Source organism: Notamacropus eugenii, chromosome 6 (assembly GCF_028372415.1).
Source record: "Notamacropus eugenii isolate mMacEug1 chromosome 6, mMacEug1.pri_v2, whole genome shotgun sequence".
NCBI classification, from domain to species: domain Eukaryota; kingdom Metazoa; phylum Chordata; class Mammalia; order Diprotodontia; family Macropodidae; genus Notamacropus; species Notamacropus eugenii.
The window spans coordinates 370,095,023-370,112,556 of NC_092877.1; positions in this window are offsets into that span (position 1 = coordinate 370,095,023).

Consider the following 17,534-nt stretch of genomic DNA (forward strand, 5'->3'; position numbering starts at 1 on the left):
CAGAGTTGCCGAGTCATCAGCTTCACTCTTTCTTCCTGAGTCACCGAAGTCTAGCAGCAGGACAAAAGTCAGAATACCTGGTGATGGCCCCAGATGCAGTGAATGACCTTGACATCTTGGAGTTCCAACTGTTGCACAGCACCTGCTCCAGTTGCCTTCATGTCTGTTGAGACAACTTGTTCTCATCTACCCATTCCCCTACTCACTCATGGGTTTGGGGCCTGTCAGATACAGGGGTGGGAAACCTGAGGCCTCGAGGCTACATGTGGCCCTCTTGTTCCTCAAGTGCAGTCCTTTGAATTCAGACTTCCCAGAACAAATCTCCTTAATAAAAGGATTTATTCTGTAAAACTTGGACTCAGTCAAACAATCACACCTGAAGACCTAGAAGGCCACATGTAGCCTTGAGGCTGCAGGTTCCTTGCTACTGAAATCTGGCTTAGCTTGTCTATTTAGATGGTCTTACATGCTTTGGCTTCTTGGAGCCACAGATAAGAGTTGACTGAAAGGTGGACACCAAAGGTGGATGAGCAGCTCTGCAAAGGGTTCAGCAAACCCTCACAGCAGAGGTGCTAGTCCTCCCTGAATACCCCATACATCCCAAGACAGGTATTACTGACTTGAAAAAAGTCAACTGTTAGTTACTTAGATTAAAGAAAAAATAAAAGGAAGGGAGCAGATTCTGTAAATTATGGGCCAGTAAGCTTGACTTGGATTCTTGGCACAATTTTAGAACATATTATTAATGGGAAATCTGTGAGCATTTAGAAAGGGAAATGGTGGTCACTAAGAGTCAGCATGGCTCCATCAACAACAATTCATGCCAAACTAAACTTCACTCTTTTTTTGACACGGTTGCTGGTTTCATAGCTCAGAGAGATGTGGTAGATGCTGCATACTTAGTTTCTAGCAAAGCAGCTGACAAAATATCTCATGTTCTCCATATGGACAAAATGTAAAGATGTGGATTGGATCACAGTACATTCACTGGATTTGGAACTAGTTGAATGAGCAGGTTCAAAGGAAATTTATTAATAAATCAATTTCAAATTGCAGAGAACTCTCAAATGGCAGGAACTTGTCCTTAGTTCTATGACACTTAATTTTTTTTATCACTTCTTAAGATCCAGAGATAGAAAGCATGGTTATCAAATGTGTAAGTGGCATAATGTTGGGAAGGAAGGATAGCTAATGTTCTAGATGACCAAATCTGAGTCCAGAAGGAGTTTACCAGAATACTGGGTTGAAATTAAAACAAGAAGTTTAATAGACATTAAGTCCTAGCTTTAGTCTCAAAAAGCCAGTTCTACAGGCCTGGCTAACTAGTGTGGGTTTTAGCGTACTTTGATTTCAATATGAGTAAGTGGTGTAATATGGTGGCCAAAAAAGCAAATGTAATCAGCCTACATTAAGTAAGGCAGAATATGCAGACGAAAGGATGTATAATCTTGATGTATTCTGCCATGGTTTGACCATATCTGGAATATTTAATTTTAGGTTCTATAGTTTAGGAAATACATTCTAAAATCTCCTTCTCCTGAAGGAGAGTGACAAGAATGGTGGAGGAGCTTGAGATCATGCCACCCAAAGATGAATTTGAACCTGAAAAAGAGAATGAGGGGGGACCTGACAGCTCTCTGTATGTTCCAAGGCCTAGTATGTGGAAGAGGGTTGGGATTTGTACCACTTGTCCACAGAACCTAGTACTTGAAATAGTAGGTGTAGAAAGTCCAATTTTGGATGTAGATAAGAAAAACTCAAGTTTCCCAAAAGTGAAATGAACTGGCTTGGAAAGAAGTGGGATCTCCCCCATTAGATTTTGTTAAAGTGATTTCTGTTCAAATGCTAATATACATGTTCCACCAGATTGTTTCCAAGATCTTTTTCATCTTTCAGATTCTGTGATTCTATGATATCTGTGTGGCTGGTAACCAGATCAAAAAAAGAAAAAGGCTATTTTGATTAAGATTTTTTGGTTAACCCGGGTTGGCATCTGATGCTTACAACTTTCTTCTCTCAATCCTTTTTAAAATTTGCCAATATAGTGTCATAGTTTCATTAAAAAAAAATTCTATTCCTATTGAGTCATCGTCCTTTTTAGAGATTTCTGCTATCAAATCATCCTTATATCCGAACCTTAGAAATTTAGTTTCCAATCACCTAGAGTACATGCTGAAGATGCGCAGTGTTCCCTTTCTTAAATACTGTGAACTCTAAATTGATGCAAGTATGTTTTCCTCAAATTAACATGTCTTTCACTTCACCAGCCAAGTAGCCAAGTTTTCCTAGTTGGTTATTGTTGGGTCCAGAGTAATAATTCTATGTTGTACTTTAGTAACATAATATCACCAACAAGACAATTTGGGAATTTCCTGGGTAGTTGACTTTTAATGGAATTAGTCTTCTAAAAGAAGTATGTTTCTCTTAGGGTCAATCATAAATCCCTTTATACCTGCTGTTACCTATGGATCCTGCCTGGTTATGCCATGGACCATAGGATGCTATTTCATCCTCAGAACACACAGATTAGCTTTTAAAAGGAAAGGGGAGGCTATTGTGTAGCTCCCATGACTTAGTTTCTTTTTTTTTTTTTTTATTTTGTAATGTTTAACAATCACTGCCATACAATTGCGATTTTATCCCTCCCCACCTACTCCCCACTACCCCCCTCCCTCCCCACGACTGCATACAATTCTGTATAGATTCTACATATACTTTCCTATTGAGTATGACTTAGTTTCTTCTCTTCCCCTCCCACCTTCCTTTTTTATGTTCCATACATCCTAACATTCTATGCTTCTTCTGAATGCAAGCCTCTTGATATGGACATGATTTATCCCCTACTTCCTCAGAATCATTAGTTTTTTTTTCTTTTCTCTCCCTTGGATTCTTTCTTCTATCTTGATTTCTTAGGAACATTAAGCCAAATTGTAGAGAAACATTCATCAAATCTCTTCCTGTTCTTCTCAAACAGGGAAATCAGGGATCATTTAATTAAACTCAACTTTAGAAATTGCCTCCAATCATTTCCAGAAAATTACATCATAGCTCAGTTTCTCAGAGTAAACCTGGGGCTCTGAGACTGTCTAATCCACCCCCTATCTGAACAACCATCCCCCATCATGTGATCATCCAGCCTTTCCTTGAAGATCCCCAGTCAATCAGTCCCTTCCCAAGCAGCTTTTTTGCCTTTTGCACAATTCTAATTCTGAGGAAACTGTTTCTGCCATAAAACCTCCGGTTATCTCCTTGCAAATTCCATCCTTTGCTCCACTGCCTTTAACAAAACGATTACACGTATTCCATGAGATAGCCCTTCAAATTTCTCCAATTTCTCCAATAACTTTCTCCAAGCTATCATACTTTGACCTCTCCCTCCCACCCCACCTCCAACCCTCCAAGTCTTCTCTTCTCCAGACTAAATATACCAATTTTTTTCAACCAGTCTTCTTGTGACATGAACTCAAGGACTTTGCTTGACTGATTGCCTGTGTCAGAATACTTTGGCTTATGTATGTTATTGAATAGTGACTACGCAAACTGAACACAATGTTTCAGATAACCAGGACATGGCAGAGCAGCACCATCACCTTATAATACCAGACCATCTAAGGTAAGTTCTGCTCAAGTGGAGATGAATGTTCACATGGGTTTCTAAATGTGGCTCATGATAGATATCAATAGATATCTCCAGAATCTTGCCTGCCCCACCCCAAGGCAAAATGTGACTCCTGCCTTGAGGGAAGGAGAAAGAATTCAAGTTTGGAAGCTTTGATCTCCAGTCTTTGGGGGGGGGGGGGGGGTAGTAGACTAGAATTATACCTTAAATATTGTTGGTATGAGGATGCAATTTTGGTTTAAATAAACACTTCCCTGATAGCTCTTAAAGTGGGGAGGAGGAAGGTTACCCCAACTTATTACCTGTAGACTTACTACTGAATATTAATTTCATGAGAGATCATCAAAATAGTGAAAAAGTAAATACGTTGATCCAAGTGATTTGCAAGCAGAAATTGGAATTTATACAGATTAAGACATACCAGAAAATGTATAGAATGAATGAGGTCTTTAGATGGGAGTAAGATGAGATCTTAGCTCAAACAAGAGAGGGGCCTCTATCTCAGTGAAGGGGAAATTCTTAGAAGTATCTAGGGAAGTAAGCTGGAAACGCTAGGCATGTTCAAAAGCCTACATATCTGCAGTTTCCAAAATTTGTCTCTCTACCATGAGTCTCTTCATCTTGGCCATCTTCCTTTGGATTTCTTCATCCACCAGATATCGTCCATGTTTGAGTGTTTGTTTTGTGTGTTCTTTCCTCTGAGCTCTGGGAGGGCAGAGACTGTCTTTCTTTTCCACATTTATATCTCCAGCATTTGGCCAGTGCCTGGAGTATAGTAGACACTCATAAATGTGTATTGGCTGACCGAGTGAAGAGTGTCTCTTCTTTCCACAGCTCAAGAACCAACTGCGCCCTTTACACATTCCTCCATAGTCAGTGTTCTTTCTAGCAATCTATGGTCATGCCTACAAAGAATGCAAAAAGCCCAGTCCTTGTGTGAGCCAGGTTGCTGTGCAATGCTTCTTCTATTGCCCCCTCAAGATTTGTTAGCTTTTGTGTCTGACACATCATACACTAGACTTGGATTGAATTTTTAGTCCCATAAAACATTCATTGTTCCTAGTTCTGGACTCTGGCAACAAATGGAGCATGCCTAACCTTGCTTTAAAAAATGTTTTATTGACTTACTTCACTTCAGTGCCATTTTCCCCTAAAGACCCTTCCCTGGTAGTACAGCCAAGCTAAACAAATCGACACCTTGGCCATTTCTTACAATTTTTTCCTCATTCTACATTTGCAGTCTACTCGCCATCGGCCAAGAGGCGTGCCCCTATTTTATTGCCAGAAATTTCCTCATGGGTATCAGCAATGAACACTGATCTGCTAATCATTACACAGTCACTGGACTAATCACCCCTGAGATGAGATCAGCTAATGTGAGACCATTCTTCAAAGACTTTCATTTTACTGAAACACTAACTCAGAACTTGGTATTTCTCTGACTTAGCCAAAACACTGCAGTGAAATACGTTTGTACTGTCATATATATTTTTTTAAAGCAAGAGCCTGTATTTCCCCATCTCTGTCTTTCTTTCCCCTCTCAAAAAACCAACTCTCATAACAAAGATTTTTTTTTAAGGAAAAAGAGGGAAATCAGTGAAGCCAATCAGTACATCACATAGGGAAGTCAGAAAATATATGTGGTTTTCCTCATCCTCTGCAAAGGAGGGGGAGGGGTGCGATTTCTTCTCATATCTCTTTTTTAGGGTCAACTTTGTTGACAAAAAGCATTTTTATTTCTTGTCTACATAAGGGCAGAATGGACAAGCAAAAAGGGGAGGGAATAAGTACCTACTATGTGCCAGGTACTATGCTAAGCTCCTTTTAAGCTCATTTGATCCTCCACAGCCCCTTGAGGTAGGTGCTGTTATTATTTCCATCTTACAGTTGCAGAAACTGAGGCAAACAGAAATGAAGTGGCTTACTCAGGGTCCCATAGCTAGTAAGGGTATAAGACCGTATTTGAACTCAGGTCTTCTTGACTCCACGCCCCATGTCCTATGTAGTATGGTACTAGCTACCTTTGGAAATGTCTTAAAAAAATCATCTTCTCCCAAGTGGAATATACAACTGAATTCAGAAGATGAGATATGGACATTGAAATTTGAAAGATGAATCGGTGGGATTGTGATGGTCAGGAGGGGGAGTAGAAATGTAAGAAAATGATAAAGACCTGGTTGGGGGTGTCACAGAGACTAGACTGTGTTTGACACATTCTAGGAAAAGGTACTTTCCATGATCTTTCCCAGGGGAACACATGACCCCATAATCCCTTCAGGTCAACAATATTTAGTCTTTACATGGGCCTCTTGCCAGGAAGTCAGGCACCCCAAAATAAGAGAAGCCTCACTTTCTGATTCCACAGCTTTCCACAAGCCCTGAGCCTTTTCCCTTTCCCCTTCCAGCCTTTTTTGGGGAGGGAGGGCTAGAACAGAAGAAAGAAAAGACTAGGCCACATGTTCATGTGAGATAAACTATTACCAAAGTGAAAATCTTAGGAAAGACTTCTGCAAAGTACTATCCTTAATTGGAATCAGGGGCCTCTGATCATTTATTTTGTGAGTATTCAAAATGAAATTGTATTGAGCCTTTATAATGCAGAAGATTCATTTAGTGGCTGAGGTTAACTGAATGTCAATGGTGTTAGTATTGGAAAGGGAGCAGTTACCGCATGTGAGCTTGTGTATTCTACCCACAACCACACGAGAGTTGATTATTTCTAATACTCTCACCATCCTTTAATTCTTCATCCAGGAACCTCACTGACGTTGGGAAGTCCCTGTAAAGAAGATCACCAAAAATAAGTTTCTTCTCAATATTTTTTAAAATTAAAACTTTTATTTATATATTTTGTTTTTAATGCTACCTTCATTTTTGAGTATCTTCCTCCATATCTTCCCTTCCCTGAATAGAGAATTAAAAAAACATTTAAAAGGCAACTGAGCAAAACTAACCAACATATCACCTGACTGACAGCATAGACGATGTTCTGCAGCTGTACTCCCTCATGTTTTGAAGAAAGCGGGGAAGGGTAGCTTTTCTCGTGTTGTCTCTGGGGTCCAAATTGATCATTCTGAGTGCACAGAGTTTATGTTCATTTTTACAGAGAAAACATAGAGTGCTGTAGGTCTGCGAACTTGGATAGGAAGGACAATTCTATCTTCCTTTTGACTGACCTTTGGTTTCTTTTGTAATTCTATATGCTTTATTTGTGCATTAAAGACATTAATTTTGAGCCATCCATAGATTTTCCCAGATGGCCAGAGGGACCCACAACACACACACACACACACACACACACACACACACACACACACACACACACACACACACACACAGAACTTTTAGTCTAATGGATAAATTAATGGTCCAGCATTGATAATGGTCAGAATCCTGCTATTTACTATCTTTGTGTTTCTAAACAAATCCTTTACCTTCTCTGCCCATCAGTTTTATCATCTGTAAAATGGGAATGATGATAATACCTTCCTCGAAGAGTTGTTGAGAGAAGCCACATCTTAGTAATGGGAATGCATTAAATTTTGAGTAAGAGGACATGGGACCAAATCTTACCTCTGCTCCTGACCTTAGGCAAATCATTTCATCTCCCTGGGCCTCAGTTTTCTCATCTGTAAAGTGAAGGGATTGGACTAGGTGGCCTCTACAATCCTCTTCAGTTCTAAATGTATAATCCTAAAGACCGTGATGTGTGAAAAACATTTCACAAACCATCCAAATCATCTATTAGTTTGGTCTCTCACTGTGTCTTCATTTCAATACATCTGTTTCAGAATATAAATCACCCTTCTCTCCCTTCTTCAAAACCAGTTCTTAATTTGTTTAAGTGAAATTTGATTTATTTTTTTCCCAGTTATTAAGTATTTACAAAAGTAGTGCCTACAGCCCCTCTGATCTCTAAGTGCATGCTTGGATAGTGAGCCAGCAAGCTTCCCCAGTGACCTCCTGAATTATCTAGGTTCCTCCTGGACAGCTTTGAAGGGTGGCTCCCTCAGCAGTGGGAGGGTAGCCATCGCCTGTTGAGTTTCCCACTGTGAAATTCCACAGCCCCTGCTGAACTCTCATTCTAAAGAGGTGCTAGAAAATAACTGTGCTGCTTGAGCCACAACAATCTCCCACCATTCTTTCCTTCTCTTTTGGCAAATGAGCTTTTGAAAGGCCAAGCCCCGCTATAGAGATAACGAGGATGGAAGAATTCTTGGCGGGTGGTCCCAACTGCGACTTTGGAGTCAGAGCAAAGATCATCATCTGGGCAGAGAATAGTGCACTGGGGAGAGAGGAAGAGGAAGCAACAACATGCCTCTGGCCAGAGCCCACAGGTTGAATGGCCCTAGTCACCCTTCCCTCATCCCACGAGGCAATTCTGGGCATCGTCACTTACCACATACCTCAGAGAAAGTGAGTTTAGGACAAGGCAAGGTGTAGAGAGTCTTTGATGTCACACAGGACTGCAGCATTTAATCACATTTTTATCTCTTGACTGTCCCCCATCCCTGGACCAACCATTATCCTTCCTCAACTTCACTGGCTGATCTTCTTGACTTTCTTTAAGTTCCAGCTAAAAATCTTGCCTTTTAACTGGAAACCTTTGCCAACCCCTCTTAATTCCAGTGTTTTCCCTTTGATATTTTCTATTTATCCTATAGATAGCTTGCTTTGTAATTATTCATGTACTTGTTCTCTTACCTGTTAGTCTGTAAGGTCCTAGAGGGCAGGGACTATCTTTTGCCTCTATTTGCATCTCCAGTGCTTAGTACCTGGCACAGAGTAGGTTCTCAATAAATGTAGATTCATTGATGCTTCATGTCCCCACTGCTTAGCACAGTGCTTGTCACATAGTAAGCACTTAATAAATGCTAGTTAACAGACTAACTAATGTTTGGCCTTTTCCAAATGTTGAATTTTTTCTGACTTTTCTCCCTCAGAACATCCTTTTCCCTTCAAAAGAGAGATGGAAGGGAAAACTAAAACAATAGCTTTGGATAGTGCAGATTGCTAGTGTGGTGAATGAGGTTGTGCAAGAAGTGAATATTAGCTTTGAAATGGGGTTTGGGCAGAGAAGAGATCTTTTTTCTAAGAGTTTAATATAGAAGGTGAAAGAAACCTGGGACAGTCTTAGAGCAGCTCAGAACTGGAGAAGCTGGTTTCAAAGGGTCTGGATAAAGGACAGGTGGGAGGATCCCATGGACTAAAATTCTACAGGGCAAGTCAGGTCACTAGGCATGAGGAAGCCCTTAAGAGTAACATTTTGAAGAGAAAAGAGAGTCAGTTCTAATGAGGAGGAAGAAAGAGAATTGACAAGAAAGAATCATATGATACACACAAAACTCATTAACAAATGTAATTTTTTTCAATTTTTTATTAATTTGTTTTCAGTTTACAAGAATCACTTCCATATGTTTTAATTTTCTCCCCCTCCCTCCCACTTCCCCCCAGGATGGCATGCAATCTTATATGGGTTCTATACATACATTCTTATTATTAAACACATTTTCACATTATTCATGTTGCATAGAAGAATTAAAATGAATGGGAGAAACCATGAGAATAACCAAACCAAACCAAAACATAACAAAAGAGAAAACAGTCTGCTTCATTCTGAGTTCCAATTCTATTTTTCTTTCTCTGGATATGCATGGCATTTTGCATGAAGAGTCCTTTGAAAATATTTTAGATCCTTGCATTGCTGTGAAGGGATAAGTCTATCAGAAACAGTCTTCACACATTGTGGCTGTTACTATGTATGCTGTGTTTCCCTGGTTCTACTCATTTCACACAGCATCAGTTCATATAAGTCTTTCCAGATTTTTCTGTAGTCCACCTGTTCATCATTTCTTATAGCACAATATTATCCCATTACATTCATATACCACAACTTGTTCAGTCATTCCCCAATTGATGGACATGCCCTCAATTTCTAGTTGTTGGCCACCACAAAAAGAACTGCTATAAATATTTTCACATGTGGGTCCTTTTCCCATTTTTATGATCTCTTTGGGATACAGCCCTAGAAGTTGCATTGCTGCGTCAAAGGGTACGCACATTTTTGTAGTCCTTTGAGCATAGTTCCAAATTGCTCTCCAGAATGGCTGGATCAGCTCACAGCTCCACAAACAATGAATTAGTGTTCCAACTCTCCCACATCTTCTCCAGCATTTATTATCTTCCTGTTTTGTCATGTTAACCACTCTGATTGATGAATGTAATTTTTTTTTTTAAAAGACACATGCAGAGGAATGAAGAAGGGTAGGTTACAGAAGATCATGACAAATGAATATTGTTGGGGCCATGGCCATAGATTGAGCTGAGGTTAGAGAGGAAGGCTAAATCCAGCAGAAAAAGGGTTTACAGTTACATGGGAAAAAAGAAAAAAGTCAAAGGAGGGTTAGAATTCTAGTTCAGGATGGAGAAGATGTGGGTAATGGATGATGGAGAGAAGATGGAGTGGCTCATTTCATTGGTATTAGCATAACACTTATCAGGGCAGCTAATATTCTTTTCCCGGAAAAAATAAAGAGGTAGAAGAGAGACAATATTATAGTAGATAGATGTAGTTCAGTGCTGGCATGATAGACTTTTTTGTACAGTTGTCATGCATACTTTGGGGGCAGCTAGGTGGTGCAGTGGATAGAGAACCAGTGCAGGACTCAGGAGTACCTGAGTTCAAATCTCACATCAGGCACTTGACACTCACTAGCTGTGTGACCCTTGGGCAAGTCACTTAACCCCAATTGCCTCATCCTGGGTCATCTCCAGTCATCCTGATGAATATCTGGTCACTGGATTCAGATGGCTCTGGAGGAGAAGTGAGGCTGGTGACCTGCACAGCCCTCCCTCACTCAAAACGAAGTCAAGTGCAAGTCATGTCATCATTTCTCTGATGGCATGGTCTTCTTCGGCAACGAAGGATGAACACACACATTCATACTTTAAAATCAATTTAGAAGGATGTTTCCTATTAAGTGTCCAAAGGATGTAGGTTTGACGTGCTCTTCAACACTTTTGTCAATGACTCAGATGAAGCATGGATGGTTATCTAATAGGCAGATGGCACAAAGCTAGGAGGGTTAGCTGACCATTGACAATGAAGTCAAGCTCCAAAAAGATCACAGTCAGAATATGGATCTAACTGAATGGAATCTAATAGAAATAAATGCAATTTCTTACAATTGGGCTAAAAACAAAATCAACTCTTCATCTGTAAGATGGGGGCGTTCCAGTTAGTTAGTCACTCATCTGAAAAAGACCTGGGGGTTTAAATGGACCACAAGTTAAATATGAGTGAATAGTGGCATCAAGAAAAAGCAAATGATCTTAGTCTGCTTTGAGAGAAGAGCGCTCAGGATCATGAAGGTAATGGCCTTCAACTGGTTAGGCCACATCTAGAGTACTGCATTTAGAATTGAGAGTGTGCACTTAGCATGAGAGTTTGATTTTCTAAGTGTTATTTTTGCTACAGGATATTAGTAAACATATTTTTCTAAAAGATAATTCTGTCTGACTAATAACTGTGGGGAACACACTTATGGGGCTGCAGTGACAATATCAGAAACCCCAGCCCATCAGGTTTCCCTCTAGAACACTGAGGGGAGAGTAACTCAGCCATCTTCTGGGGAATCAGCCTCTAAAAATAATGGGAATTGGAGAATTGAGGGAGGAAGAGATTACATAACTAAGATGCTTCATGGTTTAATTTTCTTCATGAGTACCTTGAAGAACAAAGTTACATCTTATTTCTCAACTTCTCAATACATACATTTATTGAATTAGCATTTTCAGCTATTACAGCAGCAAATATTTGTAGAACTCTTCCCCAAATGAAAGAAAAAGGGGAAAACCCCATTAGAGCTGGGACTTTTATTTTATTTTATTTTATTTATTTTTCTGCATATACAATTACTTTTAATTATCTCTTTAATAATACAACATCAACCCCTCTAGGAACAAGCCACCAATCTGATTCCTAAAGATCCAGTAGGTTGGGGGTATCTCATACCAGCGTTCAAGTTTCCTCTTCTGTCCAGCTGGAGGTGTGTCTCCCTCCCAAGGAGGTGGCCTTCTGGCAAATTTCCACCAATCAGCATTTAGAGCAGGGATGCTTAAAACCTGATTTCCTGATAAAGAGTCAATGCATAAGACTGAAAGAAGGTGACCAGGATACAAGTAGAGTGAAATCCTGGCACTTGGCCTTGTATTCAGACAATTCAAATGGTACCTTTTCTTGATTGCCTTCTATGAAATCTCTCTTGATATCTCACAAATGCCTGCCTGGAAACTGGTCTCATAATACAAGATGGGGTCACCTTGCTGCCCAAGTAGAGGGCTCAGAATTTGGCCAGACAAAGTTACACCTTTTTCTTTAAGCTAGCTCCTTAGTCACTAGGCATTCCTGAAGAAAGAGCTATTTGGTTGTTGGGTGACAGACCTCATTCTCCATTATATAAAGGGGCATATTTTATATTATACTTTTTCCACAAACAATATGGGAGATGGCAGTGGTGTACATAGTATGGAAGGGCAACCAGAAATAAGTTTGCATAAATATGCTTATTTTTTTCCCGTATTTTTGTGGTCTCTCCTTGTTCATATTCTTAAAGAAATAATATCCTCTTGCGACTAAGAGAACTGAGGTGTGGGGGCCATGCAGAAACCAATTTGCATACCAAATCACCCTCCCTTTCCCAACTTGGCACAAAGAAAATTATCTATGTATGTCTTAATATACTGGAAATTGCTAGAGGGCAAAGCCTTTGGTTTTCTAGATGGTTAGTTATATTTTATTCATAGAGTTGTTAAATAAATCCTAGTTGCTCCTGATCAGAGATGGCCCCCAAAGTAAGTTAGTAAAATAATCAAAGCTGGACTTCAAGGTCATAGGAGAGAGCTGGAAAGGAACTTAGAGCTCATCTAAGCGATTAAGTGCCAGTCCTAGAGTCAGGAAGACTTAAATTCAAATCCCACCATAGACATTGCCTAGCTATGTGATCTTGGCAAGTCAATTAACCAATGTTTGCCTCAGTTTCCTTATCTGTAAAATGGGCATAATAACGACAACAGCAACACTCCCTTGATAGTTGTAAAGATCGAATGAGGTAAGAATTATACAGTGCTTAGTGTACTTCCTGGTAGACAGTAAGTGCCAAATAAATGATGATGCCATTGTTGCTGCTGTTGCCCTGTGCTTTACAGATGAAAAATCTGAGGTCCAATAAAGAGGCAAGCGATTGCTGAAATTCATGCAAGTAGGATCTCTGGGTTGTGCTCAGGATTTCTGTTAGTTATAGGCAAGTCACTTCCTTTTTGCCTCAGTTTATTCATCTGTAAAATGAAGAGGCAAGTCTAGGTAATGTCTAAGGTCTTCTAGGTCTCAAGTTTTATGTAGGAAAGTCCTTTAGAAGGATCATTTCTTTCCCTCAGATAGTCAGTCAGTCAGTTAGCCTCAAATAAGCACCTACTGTGTGCTAAGTATTAGGGATACAAACAAAGACAAAAGGCAGATCTTCAGAAATACATCTGATTTAAAGTAGAAGGTGCCATAGAAGTCATGTAGGTCAAAAATTAATTTTCAAAGTAGGGAAACTGAGTCCCAAAGAGGTTAAAGTGAAGATATACTAAGTTTACATAAGTGATAGACAGTGGGCATAGTTTCAACCTAGGTGCTCTGACAGCAGATACAGTGTGCTTTCTACTGAAACATGCTACCAAGCAGAGGAAGAATTTAAACCAACTGCTACTACTATCAAAGTCCTAGGCAGACACTTTTTAAATCAAGCATGCTGGGAAACCAGACATAGAGTGAAAGCCTAAATGTAATTGGAAAAGATTTGTTCCTGGTTGAGTTCTGGAACAAGATCGTCGTTCCTCTGTTTGAAGAAAACAAAGGCTGATGATGTGTTTCCTGCCTGCACAATCTTTGTTCATTATTTACACAGCAATCATTCACCAAGTACTCAATAAGCATTTATTTTGTGCCCAGCACTGTGCTAAATGAAAAAATAACAAGAAAGGACTTTCGCAGCTCTCAAGAGACTTAAAAGTTGGTTTAGGGAGAAAATGAGTGTGTGTATTAGTATACAGGGTAGCTAGGTGGCACGAATATGCAGAGTGCCAGGCCTGGAGTCAGGAGGACCTGAGTTCAAATCTGACCTCAGATGCTTCCTAGCTGTGTGATCCTGGGCAAGTCATTTCACCCTGCTTGCTTTTGTTTCCTCATCTGTACAATGAGCTGGAGAAGGTAATGGTAAACCCCTTCATCATCTCTGCCAGGAAAATCCCAAAGGCGGTCAGAGTTGGACACAACTGGAATGACTCAGCAACAGTAGCAGCGATACTGGTATATAGAAAATATGTTCAAATCAGCTATGAGGCAATGTGGTGGGAGAAGGGTGCTAGTAACTGGAGGGATCTGGAAAGATTTCCTGTAGAGTTTGTTCCATGAGTTCAGTTTCAAAGGAATCTAAGGCACAGAGACAGTAAATGGAATGTGCTGGATGAGGGAGAGGAAGAAGTCTGAACAGACCATAGACACTCTTTGTGCCTCCCTTGGTATTCCCAGTGCCCAGCACATAGTAGGTCCTTAATAAATGCTTAATAGGATTTGGTGACTATAGAGTGCATGAATTAAGTAACATAATTTAAGAAAGTTTTTAAATGAAAAAAAAAAGTTTATGCTTGCTCCCAGAGGTCTTGGAGTTTATTAAGTGGAGGTATGACATGAGACAGACCTTCACTTTAGGAAAATCACTTTGGTAGCTGTGTAGGTGGGGGTGTAGGATGGTTTGGAGAGGGAGAGAATGTAAGTCCTATTGTAATAGTCCAACTAGGAACTTCTTGTAATAGGTGAGGGGTGATAAAGCTCTGAATGAGGATGGAGGTTGTGTGGGTGGAAGGAAAGGGAGAGATGAGGGAGATGTGTTGGAGATAGAAAGGATGGATGTGCCAACCACTGGGGTGAATATTTGTACTTTCATTATTGTGTCCTGCAGGGACAAGTTCACCGCCAAAGGGGACAAAGTGGTGAGAAAATGTTGGGAGTGGGATAAATCCCAAGTACTTGAACTGTGTACTTGCAGAGGAGAGCTAGGTGCTTCACTAGTGGGGAGTGGGAGTGGGAAGCAGGTAGAATAACCCACATTTCCTACCGAGCCTGGTAGAGTTTCATGGCAGCCCCTGTTTGTTACAAGGCATTCCTCCTCATCAAACGAAATGATGTCCAGAAAGTGCTTAGCACAGTGCTGGACACATAGTAGGCACCTAATAAACGGCTGTTCTCTCTCTCCTCCCCCTCCCACAGTCAACGGCACAGTTAAGATTTTTTTTTTTTGAATGAAGTTTAGCAGAACCAAAGTAATTATTTTGGCTCATTCTTCCTCATTTCACTTCTAGAAATTGTTATCTATTTTAATTCCAGATGATTTCCAAGGACCTCTACTTCTTAGAATGCCAATTCTCTCTTAGACAAGACCTTTCCTGATCCTCTCTAAGTCTCTCTCTCCCCAGCCCTCCCACCCCCACCAATAGTCCTTGTTATCTTGTATATCTCATGCCTGTGCTTACTTAAAAGTGTGTTGCCTCCCCTCATCTCAGGTAAGTTTTTGAGAGCCTAGAGCTTTTCCCTTGTCTTTGGGTCTCCAGAGCCTAACACAGAGCATGAAGTGAGGGTGGAAGGCTTAGAAGGCACTTAAAACCTGCTTTCTGACTGATTGTTGAAAGAAGAAAAATCAAGTGTTTATGCTACTTTTAAAAATTAGGATTAAGACTGGAGAGAAATATCTTAAAAACTTTTTTTCTTAATTTCCCTGGGAAATACAGAATTTTACAAAAGTCTTGGCACAGTTTCAGGTTATTAAAATTTTAAATTGCATTAAGATTTTGGGACATCTTGTTTAAGATTTATGAAGCCCTATGTGTCAGGCACTGTGGTAAGTACTAGCCAATAAAATAAATATAATCCTGGTCCTCAAGAAGCTTACAATCCACTGGGAGAACAACATGCAAATAACTAGATGTGTTTATAGGTGTATACACACATATACATATATAATACATTTAATAACATAATAAAGAAACAATTTTTTTTAAAACCTTGAAAGACACCTATGGTTACTGAGCTCAGTACGGAAAAGGAGACTGAGAAACAGTAGTCAGACAGGTAGGAAGAGAACCAGGGGCAAGATTGAGCTGGTGATCAATGGTGTTAAAGGACAAAGAAGGGTCAAAGTGGATGAAGACACTGGATTTGACATTTAAGAAGGCACTGATCATTTATGGACAGGGAAGTTTGATTGAAGTATGAAAAGGGAAAGCAGATGATTCAGAAACAAGTGAGAAGAAGGGAAGTTAAGGTACCTGGTATAGATGATCTTCTCAAGGAGACTAGCTGAGGGGAGGAGAGATATGGGAGAATAGATTATTAAGGATGGTCAGATCAAGTAGAATTTTGGAGGACCAAGAGATGTGGGCTTGTTGGGAAGCAACAGGGAAGAAGCCAGGAGACAAAAGAGGAGGAGGGTTGGGGCGATCTGCTGAAAAAGACAAAAGGAGATGAATTTCAGGGTTCACCTATGGGGTTGCCATTGGAAAGGAGAAGGGCCACCTCTTCATCAAATATGGGAGGGAAGAAAGGGATAGAGGGAAAGACGTCTGAAGGATGCCACAAGAGGAGGAGGGAGATTGACTTTATTAATGAATTCTGAACTGAGTCCTCAGCTAAGAGACTGGGAAGAGGGGGTAGTGTGGGGGGGCTTGAGGAGTGTTAAATCACAGGAATAGAGCTTTAGAATTCGAAAGGACTTCAGAGTTTATTTAGTTCAACCTACTTATTTTACAGATGAAACCAGGGAAATTAAGGAATCTGTCCAGTCACACAGATAAAAACATCTCATGTGCCGTTCCAACCTGAGCCCTTTGTCTATAGAGCTAATGTTTGTTTCATTGTACTTGGTTCCATACCTTTTACTTATAGATACAGAAACGCAGGCCCAGAAAAGGGAAATGACTTGCCTAAGGTTACATGGGAAATAAATGACAAAGCAAGATTTGAACCCAGGTCTTCTTATCAAAGACACAGTGCTAGTCTTTTCCCTTATCAAGAGTTGTATCTGGAAAGGACCTTCATGATGTCCAATCCTCTCATTTGACTGATGAGGAAACTGAGGCCTTGAAAGGTTAAGGACTCAACCCAATTCACAGAGCTGATTTGTGCAATTGTTGGGACTAGAATCTCAGTCTCTTAGCCTGCAGTGCAGTGATCTTTCCTCTGTAGACGGATAAAATTGCAATGATCTTTGAAGAATTATCTTCACAATCATTTTGAATACTATAGTTTTCTTGCCTCATTAGGAGATGATGGATTTCCTCCATGTACAAGTTGAATCTGTGCCCAATCTTATTTACGAAAGTGACTAAAGATTGGACAGGTCTCTGGGAACAGATTATGTTAATATCTTAAGAAAGTGAATTCAGACAGCTATTGTTGAAATAAGCAGGAGCTCAGCTTTGCTTTCTGTCTCTTGCCTTCTCAAAGCACCAAATACCCTAATATGTAGCTTCAGCTGCTCTTCTGTTAAAAGCCTATAAAACATAACAAAACAAAATAAAACTATCCCTCAAATTACCTTATCAGTACTGCTGGCCTATCATCTAATTAGGAGCTTCCCAGGATCAGTCACCTTCACTCCTTGGGAAAGTTTTGGGATGATTATCTGTAAGCCAACTAAAAGAACTCAGAGACCCCAATCACCCTTTAAAAGTCAAGTTTTAAGTCTGGGAACATCATCAGCATTGTTGATAGAGACCACATGTCAGTGTAGACTCTCAAGGCCTTTTTTTTATAAGGTTCATGGTCCTACTGACCTGGCCAGAGGCAAGACTATTTGGCAATAGACACGTATACTCT